Genomic DNA, 15,911 nt, shown 5'->3' with positions numbered 1-15,911 from the left:
ACAGTCTTACCTTTTTCGGACTCGGGACTCGGGATAACGAACGAGGCGTCTGGTTCTCACGTCAGCTGACAACAAGAACGAATCCGAGCAATTACTTCTCCATACACGGTCTCGCTTCTCTCAGGTGATCATCGTAACTGGTTGGTCCTTTCCAGAACCAAAATTGTTCCGTCAAACTCGTCGTCGCCATCGTTGCGCAATTAACAGGGAATATTATTTTAATCTGTATTGCGTGTTTTTTGGTGGCAACATTTCACAGAATTTTTTGTGGATAATTTTCTACTTGCTTCTACATTGTAGAAAGTATTATTTAATATTTGACTTTTATTTATAATTTATTTATATAAAAATATATAAAAGATGGAAAAATTTTGATTATTTAATAATATTTCGAGATTTAAAATTTACAAGAGTTATAATTGAAGATTATAAAATCGAAACCAATTAATTTATCATAGTTATGAAGAAGCTAATTTCTGATTTAAAGTTTGCTCAGAATTCGTCGTGATCTTTTGCGCCGGAGTTGCGTCATTTTTAGCCGAACAATCAGTGCGGATAATTCGACAGCTGGCCCTCGTCTCTTTGATGGCAATGAGGGCCTTGTAAATAACGTTTAACCGGGAACATGGAGGGGGTGTATTGATAGCTGTGGAGGAACGGGAGTGATCTGTCGTCATGGAATATTAGGGCGGCGATCTCGAGAAAGAAGGGTGGCTGCGACAAAAGTGGCTCGTCCGCGAGGAAAGAAAGAAGGGGAGCGGCGGAGAGTCTTCGAAATCGGCGTATCGGCCGGTTCAAAGGCGAGAAACGAGAAACTCGACAGGCCCGGCCAGGCCCGGCTAACGTGGCGGAACGGGTGGTCCCCATTCGTGCATTTTGGGCCGCCACCGCTTCTCTTTATCTCCCTTTGAGCGCTTCTGTTCCGATCTTTCTACCGGGCGACGCGAAAATCAGCGTGACGTGATTGCCTTTTCGACCTCTCGGTGATCGCGGATTTTTTCTCCGCGGCCGTCGATTTTATTCATTCGCCGAACACCTTGGATCCGGACGAACAACGGTGGCCGGGATGATAAATCTTCGAATAGGCTTCGGAGCGACCGTGAAAATTGCTCCGAAAAATGTCTCACGCGTTCGCGCGCGTTATTCGCCGCGGAAAAGTGGCGCGAAAATTCTGCGGCGCGGCGTGGAAAATTATTTCGATCTAGAACGGACTCGCCGAGTAATTTTCTTATTCGGGATCCACTTCATGCTCGTTTTGAAATCGAGCGACGGATCGTCGAACCGTCACGGATCTTGTTCGAAGTAGATACAAGATCGGACAATTTTATTGATCGTATCCAATTCAGGAAGCCCTTCGAATTGATTACATATATGAATCTGAAAGTAAACGAGGTTTAGGAATCCTCTACAATGCTCGATAATTTTGGAAGAATTTTATTTTTCGTTATGAAAGCTATACGGTACATTATTGCAAAATAATATCGGAAAGAAATCAAATATTTTATCAAATAATTAAAGATTCATAATGCAAAAAAATTCGCCATGAAAAGGAAATTTTAAAATTATCACAGTTTCTCTTCTATTCAATATGAAAAATATTTTTTCAGTACAATATTTTTTTATAACTTTTTTAATTTTATATTTTTTATATAAGAAAAAGTTTGTTTCTTTAAATGAAATTAAATAACTCTTAAAATAAAAAACATATATATTATATTTATTTTTTGAAAACTTTTTTTTAAATTTAAGAAACGTAAAAACAGAAAAATCTTGTTATATATCTTATTAAAAAACCGGAAAAGTTATTATATACAGAATGCAACTGCCAACTAAGACAGAGCTATGATGATGATTGAAATCGGAGGTGTCGTCTTAGCGTCTCTAGAAGATTGTAGCCCGACATTGTCCGAATTTGTCGATGTTATTTTTTTTCGGTGGCTCACCTTTGCCGATCGCGTCACCAGTTTCATCATGCGTGCAGCCCCACACCTAGTAGCCTTTTTTACAAGCGCTCGTATCGTTAAATTTCTCCAATGGCGCGTAAAGATGCCCGAGGTAGGACCTCGTGTTTTCCAAATACGCATTCTATCACGACGAGCTCCGCTTACGGATCAAAGTGGGACCTAATCGGGCTCAATCTGGGAAAAGATCTAGACAAGCGCAATAGAGTGCGCGCGTCTTTGACGGATCGAACGGCCGGTTACGCATGGACGATTTTTCTCTTACACCTTTTTGGATCGAGACGTACGAATCCGTGATTTTAGCTGCGAAACGTGCAAACGGAGGATTAGGCGTTGCGAGGGTTAGAGGGGCTACTTATAAAGATCCTTACAACCTTTACGCGTTGATCTTACAATCTCATGGAATTTGCACGTGGACGTGAAGAATTGTCGATTCACGACGTGTGTGGCTATTACATAATTGTACTCTCTAAAAGTGAATCAGTGTATTACTGAAAAACAGTAAAGTCTTATTACAGCAGTTATAAGTACAGCACTGTAAATCAGTGATATTTTATTGAAAGAATCAGTTAATAATTTTGACTGTTTCAATCAGTAATATTTCTCAATATTTCAGTAATTTATCAGTAATTTATCAGTAATATTTCTTTCGTTATTGTCAGTAACATTAAACTACAATTCATCTCTCTATCTGTTTCATATAAAATTAAAAATTTTATTTATATTTACTAAATATTTATTAAATTAAAAATTTTATTTTATTTATATTACATGCATATTGAACTTGTTATTTTAAATAGATAACGAACGAATAATTTTCATTAAGTCGCCAGACATTTATTTGTCCGACTTATAAAGATCGATTTAATATCTGAAGCCTCTCTATGAGATTGTATCAGAAATTAAATCGAAATAATACTTCTAATTTTAAATGTCGCTCTTTGCAAACTTTATATAATTCTTATGACTAAAATTAAATACGAGAGAGATAGCAATCGTAGCGGTAAACGAACAAATTAGCGATTATTGGTTTTACAGTAAAATTTACTGGTTTTACAGTGAATTTTATTTTAACTGACCATAATCAGTGAGATATAAGATAAAATAACAAAAAAGTAAGCGTTTCCACTGAATATCAGTAAAATACTCACTGATTCTCAGTGAAATCTTATTTTACTGTTTAAATTAGTGATATTTTCACTGATTCACTTTTAGAGAGTACAATAAATTGTATACGTAAAAAGTTGGATTAAAAATTATGACAGTGTGTCACATGTATCGAAATTTAGAGCGAACAATATTTTTGCATTTTCACGATTATCGAAGAATCGTGAGAATTTAATCTCACAAAAGAGATTTTTATTATACACATTTTTTTCACAAGTTATATATTGCATGATGCAATATCTAAAAAATCCATGATATAAAAAGAAATTTATATATTATTTATTACATCTCGAAGCTATATTTTAAATTATGATGGGATTTTTTCACACTTTACTAGAATGAAATCAATGCTAGTCCTGTGGGGATTATTCTTCTTATAATAGTAATTTATAAACGAGCCTTCTCATTCTTTATCTACGGATCGAGAACGTAATATCGATGTGTATAACGGAGGTCCTTTGGAAAATTTGAACACCTGCACTCTCTCGTCGAACTTAGTTAGCCCGCATTGGGTTCTGGATCCTTTCTCCAGTCTGCCAGGGGCAGGTCCCCGCCCACAAGCCTATGAAGATCCCATAGAAATTGCGCAGCGATCCCAATTTACAGGATCGCCCCTTCATTTTATTCTTTCTCGCTTTCCCCTCGCTTCAGCCTAGTCTTCACCTCGCTCCTTCTACAACGCGGAAAGGACTCTGGATACCGTTTAAACTAATTTGACTCATAACGGAGCGAATCCGTTGCCGGAAGTAGGGTCCCGCTTTGAAGAATCACCGATCCTACGACGGAGAAAAGCAGGTTACCGCCAATTAGTGATCCTTTACCGTTAAATGACGTGACTACGCTCGATTTTCATGAGTTTCTAATTTAACTGCCGAGCGAGTATCCAGCATTCAACCAGCGAGCAACCCTTATTCAAGATTCTGTCGTATCACCATAAAATATTATGACTCTGATTGATCCTGTGATTCAGCGCCGTTTCATTGATGGCCACAGAATTTTGATTGCTACGCGTCAACTATTTTCTCAGCTGTTTTCTATTGAATAGTATAATCTTTTTTGTCGCGCATTGCCATATGACGCTATAACAGTAGACAAAATTTGCGTATAATTGGACTTTACATATAGCGATAAATATCGCACGCGAGTAGAATAATGTCATATTTTCTAATTCATATTTTTTTTCTTTTTATACTCTTGCAATGGTTTAATTAATCCATTATTTTATATATTATTATAATATAATGTATAATATATTAATATATAATAATAATTAATATATAATATATATTAATAAATAATATATATTATTATATATTATTTTATTATTATTGATGAGAAAGAGATAAAAACTTTGTTTTAAATTTTTCTATTATTATTTCTAATGAAAGTGCTTTGATAAATATTCTAGGTACAGATTGTTAAAAATTTTAATTACCTGTTCTTTTCATGCTTGTCTTGGTTCGATCATTCGTACAAATAAGAAAAGCAGTGCAGAATCTACTTTCACTATTTGTGTGTGACATGTTAAGATCCTTCCTCCGCAGGAGAAGAGTGACATTTTTAACGCCCAGGGATTTTTATGACCGAGATCATCTTGAAGGGCGGTGAAGGGTGGCTTGTTTTCGTCTGGGAAGGGCTCGGATTTTCTTGCAAACATTTTACGGTGGTACTTAATTGTCGGATGCGAGCGCAATTAAATGTGAGATATTTAGGAGGCCATAACGTGACGTTATTTTCGAGCGCGAAGTTTACGATTAGAAAGAAAGAAGTGATGTGTGTAATTAAATTCATGGTTGATTAAGTTAATTTTATACGAAACACAATTAATTGACGAAGGATGGTATTATATTTTTTTTGGGCAACGAGATATAATTTTCATAAATGCTCGGCAAATTTCAAGAAGCATAAAACCGTATAATTATATTTTGCAATTCGAGTACAATTTTGATAAATTACGCGTATCATAATTAATCGATAATAATATTTTCCAGCCATTAAAGATCCATATAATCTGCAATCATTTCTGTATATTTCAAAACTGACTTGGTCATTCTAAGAAAAATAGACTCAAATTAATTCTCTTCTAATATTACTGCCACGTTTATAAAGCTATGCAGTGATTAAGAAAAAAAAAATTCAGATATATATTTTATTTGCAATAATTATATACCTAAAACGCAAAGTATAGAAAAACCTTTAGCTCCAAAAAATTTGCCCATTAAAAACTGTGCCGTAGCATTTAGCGTTTTTTGCACGATATTTTTTTTAATCATCGTTTTACACTAATGGATACAACAGAGCCCTTTTGCGGCGCAAAAGCATCGGGTCGCGAATTCGAGACTCAGCCAGAAGAAATAATAACAATGTCCTCGCCGCCATATGTCGGCGGGATGGAATCTCTCTAATCCGCGTTTCTTCCGCCCTGTAATCCCGCCGGTACTTGTGACAGCCGCGATGTAGTTAGCGAGCCCTGCGGTGTCACTTTCGGCGCCTTCGGACCCGATCGTCCTCATTGACGCGTGAGTGCCTCGCGAGCAGGAGGCGGTCGAGGCCCTTTTGAGAGGCGAAAACAGGCCGCCCTGTTCGCGCCTTCGTTTCGATCTGCCCACGAAGATATCCAAGGGCGTTAATAACAAAAGTGGGGCTCGGCGTGAAAAAAGTCCCTGCGGCGGAGGCACGAAAGGGGCCGAGGATCGCGTTGTCGGGGTGTCAGGGAGGCGTTCTCGCGCCCGAACGGAGGCAGTGAAAGCGGATTCTCCCGCGCGCGTAACCCCGATTATTTGTATAGTGAGTTATTGTGCGTTACGCACGTATATGTTGGGCGAGGGAGCGTAAAAAGAGCCTCGCGGCCGTCTTTCTCGCCCGAACGCGAGAGACCGCTCCCTTGTGTCTTAAATTGCATGTCAGAAACTCCGACTTCATCGTTTAATCACGTGACACCGATCGATAAGAGTGTCCGTTTCGCGCTCAAAATGGAAATAATTTTAATATTCTCAGATTGTTCATTTAAGAATAAATACTGTCGATTCTGTGACAAATTTGCAATTTATCTCCTCTTAACGAAAAGCAATATCATTTTTTATATTAAATGGTATTTCGATAATTTGGAATTAAATTAAATTTTAATTAAACCGAAAGATGATAACTTAAAGTAGATATTATTTAAAAAAAGAAATTTAAAAAAATTAATAAAAAATTTATTTATTAATATATCGATTATAATTGTTGATGAATCTACATCTATAGATACGACAGTTTGTAGGGATTCGCAGCATCCGTTTTTCACAAGTGGCGACGCTTTGAATACTTTCTGCCGGGGACAATAAATATCAAGCTGAGCCAAACACATTTTAAATAATACATAACAACGACTCTCTTTATCGAGACTTTGATGAAAAGCACGCAGTGGGTAAACTTGAACTCGAAACGATAGCATGTCGGGTACACGCGAGACTCTTCAAAGCGTCGCTGCTGGGCCGAACAATGTTGCAATTTCTGGAGGAAATGCTTCCGTGGGATCACAATGTCGATTGTCGTTAAATATTTTCGTCAGCGCTTACATCTTTGTGAAGCTGACCATCTCGTGGTATTTCACCAGGTGGGCGCGAAGAAAAGAGCGAGAGCCGGTATATATCTCATATACGCGCGCCGAACCGTTCACCTCTGTGGATGAAAAGTGACCAGTCGCACGCGATTCGAAAGTTTATGCGCAAAAGCCCTTTTCTCTCGTTTCCAAGACGGTGTCGATGTCATTGTGCCTCGATCGCACCCACATGCTGAGGTGTGTCGCCCAGTTTGTACATCGCGCCGCGGGGGTGGAGAGCATGTATTGCTTTAAACGAATCTTTTATTCTGAAAATAGCTACTCGTGCGAATGTGTGTTTTAAATAAAATATATGACATGTACAATTTTGGAGCCTATTGAAGGAAACATTTTTAATTCGTATAAAAATCGATGATGAATTTTATTATTTCTCTTTTTGAAAACATGAAACTTTATAGAAGGATATATGCATGAGAAATTAAATTTTAAATCTTTTAAAGTTACAAGTTTTGAGATAACATTAAAAAATTATTTAAATGTTAAACTTGTAGAGAATATTGATAACTCACAAACTTTTCAGCTTAGATTTTTTTTTTTAATTTCTTTCGGGAAATATAAACAAAATTATCTCGAGATAAAAGATTGATAAGATGGTTTAAAACGATGTTGGTGGATTTTAAATGATCGTGGGCATCAATATATCTGCATACACTTGTCAGACATAAAATTTGAAGAGTATATTCTTCAACTTTTACGACATTGTGTCTTGTATAAGCGCTTCTTTTATTAGGGTCCAATTAGAAGCGCGCAGTTGTATTCGGTCAGCGTCGATATATTTTTGTTTGTTGCCGCTGCTCGAAATGGTCCATAAAACGTCTTAGATTAGAGGCTTTTCCTCGCAATGGCATTTTTTCCGTGTCTAATAAAGAAACCGGGTATTATCTTATGTGACAGGGCAACAGGTAGGCGACGTTCCGTCGCCATCGCATGCTTCGAATTAGGAGCCGGCTGCTACTTACGATGGGGGGTAACTTTTATGGCTCGATAACGTCTCGAGATTCTTTCTCGTTTTTTTACGAGTTTACAAGATTTAACGATAGGAACTCCTTAAATCAGGATAATTTTTCAAGTTTGATCAAACTAAATTTGATTTAGCTTAAACTTTTTTTTAAGAGACATATATCTTATTTATATTTTTTTACGACATTATTGAAATTTAAAACTTGAAATTTATACCGAGAGGGGCTTATTTATAGCATTATTAAGAAATCTTTTTTATTAGAATATAAATATTAATTTATAGTGTATTGATAGTTTGTTAATTGAAGAAATGACTCTATCAAACACTTGAAAAATTGCGCACCTCTCGGCAAAAATTTCACATTTTCTGTTCACGAATTAACAGTTGACATTATACTTGAGATTCCCGTGGAGTTACCAAAATAAATCCCTAACGACAATAAAATGTCAGTGGAGGGTCGTTGGATTTGACTGCGCTCGGTTTGCGCCCCTTTTGCGCCCCGTTTACACCCTCGTCGTATTCCAAACACAAGACAAGGACGGGCCCCGCTCCAACGGGTAACCGTAACAACCGCCGTGGGTTGCCACAATAGGAAGCACGCTACGGTGTTGAACCATCGGCTCAATGGATTTTCCGCAGGACCGCGCAAACACAAGCAAACACGAAGGCATCTCCGTTTCTTTCCCTCTAGTGGCATAAAGGTCTCCTTTTTCTCGTTCTCGCAGCTTCCTGCGAGAGGAGAGGAGTCATCCATTGTGCCCACTTAGGGACACTGACAACTATTTCAGTCGCGAACATGTGTAAAGCCGGGGATCCGTTTAAGAATACGCAGTTGTTGTAAAGCGAGATGTAGGATACGAATCGTGTCGCGATGACATTGAATTTAAGCTAAGGAAGGCTTAGAGTTTAATTGAAGAGATATCATTCGTATTAATATCATAATTTCATAATCATTTTTAACCGTCATTTCCTTCTCTCCTTCTTCTTGGAGGCAGGAAACTGTCCTCTTTCCAGTTTAAAAGCTAGCGCAATCCGATAATTTAGCTCTCTCTGACAACGACGATTCCAGATGGCCGCTTGTCTCCCCATTTACTGTCGCAACAATGGCTCCGAGGGTCATCGCGAGTCATTTGTCAAAGCTTACGGGATCCTCGTCCCGAAATCGAGCATCGCTACGTCGTGTGCGATGGAAACGTGAAACCGGATGTTGGGATTACGGAATCTTGCGAGATGCTTCCATCGGGGGAGAGAGAGAAAAAAAGAAGAATATTGTAAGCGTTTCCTGTCCGGTATCGGAGTGACCCGTGTAAAAAATCGAACGGCAAGGAGACGATGGATTACCGAGGGGAGAAAAAAAAATTATAGTAATTCGAGTTGCTGGGATCCCCCGAACGAAGCGATGATCTCGACGATCTTTACTCTCTCCGAGAGAGAAAGGGCAGGTGCGCGATCGTGTAGCGTTACCGAGATGCCCAAAAATTCGAGATACGAGCGTAACGGCGGTAGCGGGTACGGCTAATGCGTGAATCGGCCGAGCCCTTCGAGGATTAGAAAAGGGCAGGTTGGAGTTCGGTGAGCGCAACAGGTGGACCGCCGATTCCCCGACTCGGTTTCTCGGAAAGTATCGAGCATTTCGCGTGATGCGCGACGGACGTCGCGTGACGCGAACGGTTTCTGAATGATTACAGACACACACGGGGTTGAGAGCCATTATGAGGCACTTTTTAACGGCGTTCAGAGGGAGGAGAGGCTAGGAAAAAGCTCGTTAGGCCTCTCCCGTAGCGCGGTTCGCACAGATTAAAGAGCATAACACGCTGCCATCTCATGGCAGTGGTAAATTGACATTATCTTTACTGATAAAAAGGGGGGATAATAATATTGGCATTAATCATATCATGTCAAGGATCAGTTACAAGACGAAATAATTTTTAATGTAAATATATTTTGTATTAAAAATTAATTTTTATCTAGCACATAATAAAATTATTAATTATTAATTTAATTATTAATTTTATTTTTATGATATATGACAAAGATATAACACACACAATCTAAATAATTTTTTTCTTAAATTCTAAAATCCTAAATTAATTTTCTTAAATTCTTAAATCCTTTTTATACAAAAAAATGTGCGTTTTAATATATTCGCTCGTTGTCAAAAATATTCGAGAATTATGTATGAATCCTTGAACTTTTTTACGCAGCATTCGAAGTTGCCTATAACCGAGGAATCACTGAGAAATATCTTCGATAGGCAAAATAAAAGAGGGCATCGGGTGAAAAACAATACGCGCGTATCATCGCGAGACGTCGCGAGTTTCTTATTTAAATCGTGTCCACCGCAGGTTGAAATCTGAACGCAATCAGCCCGCCCGTAAATTCATCTAGAATATCCAGTTTCATCGTTAAAAATTTAAATTGGGAGAAACCTTTCCGTTCTCAAATTGCGATAGGCAGGTAAAGATCACATTTCAGCCCTCCCTCCGCCCCCTCCCCCCTCCGGTCAGGTTATTAATCAAGCGAAATCTCTTGTTGTAGCCCCGTGAAATTCAACTCGCGATTTATTGCGGTGAATCCTTGCGGCTGCGTTTCTCGGTGCATGCAATGTACTCTGCAACGCGTAATGCAATCAGCATCACACACGCCTCAGGTAAGCGATATTTCGATGTACACGTCATGTAATATCGCTTTTATTTACTATTCATGCAATCGCTCGAGGAGCAACAATGTTTATATCTATTTGATGCACAGTTATTCAGGAGCATTAATCGAAATTGTCGTGACTCGATGCAATTTCCGTCGTGCTTTCGTTGAGTCGAGGCAAATTGTCGAAGCGTTCGTGGTGGTGCGAAAGAAAGAAGTTTCTTACGGAATTCTGTGCGCGTTCCGTGTTATTAGGATGCACCTGCAGTTAGATACCTTTTAGACCGCTGGAGTACCTATGAAAAGTCGCTTTGCTGAGAAAAAAAAAGGAAAAAAAATGGGTACGATACGATTTAATCCTGGGCCCTGGGTTGTAATATTGCGGCGGCGCCGAAAGCATCGTGAGGCTTGAATTCTTCTGGCTTTTTTTCTGTATCGCGACCCATCTTTCCCATGACATCATGTGTGCGACTGCATGTGGTCAGTGACTTTTTTTTTACACACGTAAGGTTTCTTCCGAGAACGTTTTTTTTTTTTCTATGAGAGCGTGACTGGAAAAGATTATCTATTAATAGACGTGAGCGTGTGCTCTGCTCTCGTTTTATATATCTTTTTTTCGGATTCGGGACTCCCCGACATGTGGACGTGCCCCAATCTATAAGCCAGCGTTAGTCATATTACTCGTCTTTCTCTAGACACGCGATAGGAAAGGAACTTTCATCGCAATAATAATAACAATTTATATATTATTTCGTAGTATTTTCTCGTGATATATATCATCTTGTAAGATGCAATATGCAAATATATTTTTTATATTGCTCTATGAGAGACAATTAATTTTGTATAAATGTAAAATATTTAATCTTTGTTTATCAAATTGTCTCGAGCATTTTGAGACTGAAGTAAGATTTTAGAATATTTTCAATTACAATTTTTTTGTATAAATTTCCCGAATCCTTTTACGGCAGAATTGTCAGCGTGTACCAAATCTGCGCATACGGGAAACGCGCGAATGCATATCGCATTTCGATCGAGCGTTACTCGATCAGGTAAGAACGGAAGTGGTCATTTGAAACCAATAATAATTGACTCGAGTTCGACGGTGGTGCGACCACCATCGAACCGGTAGGAATGTTCAGGCATGTGCGCAAAATTTGGTTCCTCCACGCACCCCCCCGTCGACAAAAAAGACATCACGTCCGTAATGCGAGACACACGTGGCTGAAAGTCGAAACGACTTCCCCTTTCCTCTCTTCTCTCTTGACAAATATACTATCGGCCGACACACTCGTGCTTCGCCGTCCGAGAAAAGACTTTTTCCAACTTGTCGAGAGACGAGCAGGTCCTTCGCGTTCATGGTTTCCATAAAGGTATATTTAGAATCGTTATTAAAAACATTTGGACGACAGGTCGTCCTGTCGAAAGGTCATGTCTCTGCTCGATACCCTTTTCGAAAGTCGAAGTTCGCTTATCGTACTTGTGTCAGGGTCCAGGGAGAATAAGAGGGTTTCGTGAAGGGATACTATAGGGGCAGAATGTATAATTAATGATGAGTGAAACGTTCCCTAACTTCTTTCAGGGAAGAAAAAAATTTGTGCTTTGACAGATTTTATTTAATTCTATATCTTTATCGAAGATCGACATTTCCATTTAATTTTCATCATTTGCTATCGAGTAATATTATTTCTATTATTTATAGCTGCAGAGTAATTTTTTTATAAATAAATATTAATTATACATAATTTGCATTAATCCAAGATTTGATATGAGAGATAAAAAATTCTTTTCGTATTTAAAAAAAAATATATTTTATTGAAAATGTTTTTAAGAATCTTCTATCGAAGAGAGTTGTAAAATTATATTTGTAAAAGATTGGATTTTTATAGAAGAAGAGAACACGTTTAATGAATTAAAGGAAAAATAGATTGATTATCTTTTTTTATTTTCATTAGAAATTGTTAAATTAATTTAACATTATTTTTAAAATTTTAAAAATATAGTTTCTCTTAAATTTCTTTTCCTATATATTTACAATCTCTCTCTCTCTCTCTCTCTCTTTCATATGTCGAATCTCCAATTATACTGTAATCTCGCGACAAAACGCAGACACTTAAAGCCGAGTGCTACAACACGTCAACTTGCTCTCGAGATAGCCGAATCTAGAGTCTCACGCGAGAGGAGCTCAGAGACATACAGCCGTTGTTTGGCATGCGCAGATAAGCGTCTTCTACTTGAGACGACGCTCTCCGGTCTCCAAAGTGCTCTTCGGAGAGCCTCTCCAGAGCCGCAGTGCGCGAAGATACAAATATTTCTATCATTCAGTCGCTTCGCATAATGGACGGTAAGCCGACAATGGGCCCTTACAGCCGCGGCCCTTCGTTCCCCGGCCACCCTCGCGCACAGTCGTAGACCTTCTCCTGAGAAATCTCGATCTAAGAATCAAGAACTTACAACCCAAAGACGTAAAACGAAGACGTAGCTCGCGCCATTGGTATTATCCACTTAGTATAGGTTTCTTCGTATATGGGTGCGCCATGAGTACCTCGACGAATCGTTGCTTCCTTTTTTCTCCTCCTCTTCTCACTCGCTCATTTTCTACGGGAGTTTTCTTTAGTTAGATTTACGATTTCTCGTGCACGTGTTCAACAAAGGAATCAGAATCTGTCTCGTCTCAGAAACCGAGAGATCCCCGAGAGAAGGCATTCGAGCGCGATGTGTAGCCGAGTGCGAGGGACTGATTCTTCCTTTTCTCCCATCTCGCCGTTTTTCCCTCATATTTTCTTCTTTCTTGTCGAATTGGTCGGGATACATGGGAGGGTGACGGTAAGTAAAAGGGCTTGTCAGTCGTGGTAGGCGAGATCGACGGGAAACGCAAGTAAAATTGATGCCTAAGTGGAAGGGATCTTTTTTTCTGCCGCGTAACTTTCTTTGGGTGGAGCAATAACAACGCAAGTAACGCATGCCATCGTTTTATGCATGTGTATTTTGAAAGATTTTTCGAAAACGTGTCTTCTCTGAGAGTCTTTTCAATCGATTGCTACACCTTTTATAGGCTTATATAAAGTATATGATTTTATGTATATCGAATATGGCAATTGCATATACATGGAATATTATTTTATTATTTTTCGAAAAAAGAAGAATTTAAATAATATTTTTGATTTTTTAAATTTCTAATCTATATTATTTTCATAAATTCTTAATTTATTATTTCTTTTTGTTTTGGAAGGAATTGTTAACTTTTGCAAAATCCGATTATTTTTCTTCTTTATTCTCCTTAAAATTTCGCGATTTTCTCCGTCTCTCTTTATTTATTCAAAGTTCATCAAAAAATCTCGAAACATCATCCTTGTTTACGAGCCAATCATCGTGCGAAATCTCTGTGAAAGCGAATTGAATTTCGGAGTCGGATTTAAATTTTTGATCTAGCGTATTCACAGCTGGCTTTAGCTTGAAAAGCCAGAATTTGACGTTTAGTGTGACTTAATGTATCTATTATCAAAACCAATAATCCAAAGACGCAGCTGCCTGCGTGGCTTTATTCCCTATTTCGAAAATATTTCCATGGCCTTGAACAGGAATAACATTTTATGAATTTCTCGCGACACGTTCGAGATTATCTTTTCGCACATGATCTTTTCAACGTGTGACTTGATCCGTGGAAAGTCTTTAAATTCGGTTTTCCAGGTTTAAACGGCGTCAAATAATACAATAATTGTCCCTTTTAAGAGTCGAAAAGGTACATTTTTAAGAAATTTGTCTCCCTCTAATATTGTACTCAGAGACAGTTCGTTGAATCCTCAGTCAGTTTACCCTGCATCGTGATTCCGCTGTAATCCAATGGCGTAGCAGTTGTTTAGATTTTTCAAATAATTTTTAGACTGATAAATTATTTATGCTGATAAACAAAAATAATTTGTATCCTTATTCTCGAAAAACATTTATAATATCTTTATATATTATAAATTGATATAATGGAAAAAGTGATGAATAGATATAATTTCGTTTAAAGATTTAAATATCATGAAAGAGCAGAAATTGTATAAAATTGTGAGATTATGATAATTACGAAATAATAAAATATATTCTTATTGAGATTGAAGATTATCGCTGTAGGATAGCTATTTTTGTGAAATGACAGATGATCCATTCTTGTGGGATAAAATCTTACGCCACTGGCAAGGCATATACAATGGAGATCGGTCGACCAGTCTGGCTTTTGTGGAAAATAAGCCGGAATAAAAACTCGAAAATCACTTCATAATGCCAGGTTGTCTCTCTCGCAAAGATAGAAAGGTCTTTTAAAAACTCTGATACATCCCAAATATCTAAAAGGTAAATTTATTCATTTTAATGGCGACATTGAAAAAGTGAGTGAAAAGTTTTTATAGATCCTTGTAAATTCGCACGACGTGCATAACATTAACAAATTGCATTATTTAACATCAAAAATTATTTATGTACCAAGAACAACACCGGACTTGTATTGCCTGTCAATTTAATTTAATTTTATACATTTGAATTATAATTTCTCGAGTCTGTCATCTTTATTGTTTTATCAAAAATTGTACTTTCGACATTGAATAATACAATTAATTCGCACGCAAAATATTTAATAGGTGCTGTACTTTTTAAAGTTTTAATTATGCATTTAATAAATTATATAATTTTTAAAATTTGTTTTATGAATTGCAATTGCAATTCTCGGTTATCAAAAAGATGTGTTGTAATATTACTAGGTATTATTTGAGGGATGCTTTGAAAACTATTCCCTCGGCAACGGGATCAAATATTTGACAATATTTTCGAGAGTTTCGAAAACGTAACCCGATATTCTGCCACTTTAAGACGAGATTAGGGGGGTCCCGTGTATAAAAACGGAATTCTTTTATGCGGCGTAAAATCTTCGGGATTAAGACGTCTGTCTCTCTACCATGGTCGTCTGACCATACCATGTGATATCATGTTGCGTTTCCTACAAGCGTCATCCCGCATACAACACTCGGGGTTGGATCCGCGAAGATCAGACCGATAATCTAAATGGAAAATTGTATTGAATCGTATCGAGTATAATGTGAACATTCAGGTAGTTGGCTACCCGTATAATGGTGGTTAATGTTGGCAATCTGATCCGGCGGGATCTATTTTTTTCGATCCCTCGGATCGGAAACCACCGCCTGAAAAAATTTTTTTTCTCTATCCCGCGCCACGTGTAATATTCTCTATCATTCGGCGACAATTGTCTCGATTCCGCTAAATTGCCGTCCGAGCAGATCCACGTGTTACAAAGTCGGCACCGAGAGGTACTTTCGGGTGATTATGGTGCAGGTGCAGGAAGTCGCGTAATCACGGTGTGCCTGTGCTTTCGCAACGATTGATTGAGGAATGCATTTTCGCGATTACGCGCACGTCTTGTGCGACAAAAGCATCGAAAGTGAAGGGAGTTGCGCTGTAACTTCTCACGGCATCATCAGTCGTATTTTTTAATTTTTATAAGGAATATATATAATATAGATATTTAAAATGTGTAACTGATAAATTATATTTTGTCGTGAAAAGATAATTAGTTTGCTTG

The 15,911-nt window shown here is 37.9% G+C and overlaps 1 protein-coding gene across 7 annotated transcripts in view; it reads left to right on the top strand.

Moving 5' to 3' along the window:
* The window catches only part of LOC145962719 (tubulin monoglutamylase TTLL4), a 137,620-nt gene that overhangs the window by 52,571 nt on the left and 69,138 nt on the right, over positions 1-15,911 (top strand). The window contains exon 4 of one of the 7 annotated variants that reach the window (XM_083083999.1): positions 10,232-10,343. The exons of the other annotated variants lie outside the window; for them this stretch is intronic. The gene's annotated coding sequence lies outside the window, so the exon portion shown is untranslated. The remainder of the gene's footprint in view (positions 1-10,231; positions 10,344-15,911) is intronic. 7 annotated transcript variants of the gene reach the window in all.

Source organism: Camponotus vicinus, unplaced genomic scaffold (assembly GCF_025532165.1).
Source record: "Camponotus vicinus isolate PSW18456_S1 unplaced genomic scaffold, iyCamVici1.0 SCAF_12, whole genome shotgun sequence".
Classification (NCBI taxonomy): Eukaryota; Metazoa; Arthropoda; class Insecta; order Hymenoptera; family Formicidae; genus Camponotus; species Camponotus vicinus.
Note: the sequence above shows the minus strand (reverse complement) of the source record. Positions and strands in the feature narration are given on the sequence as shown.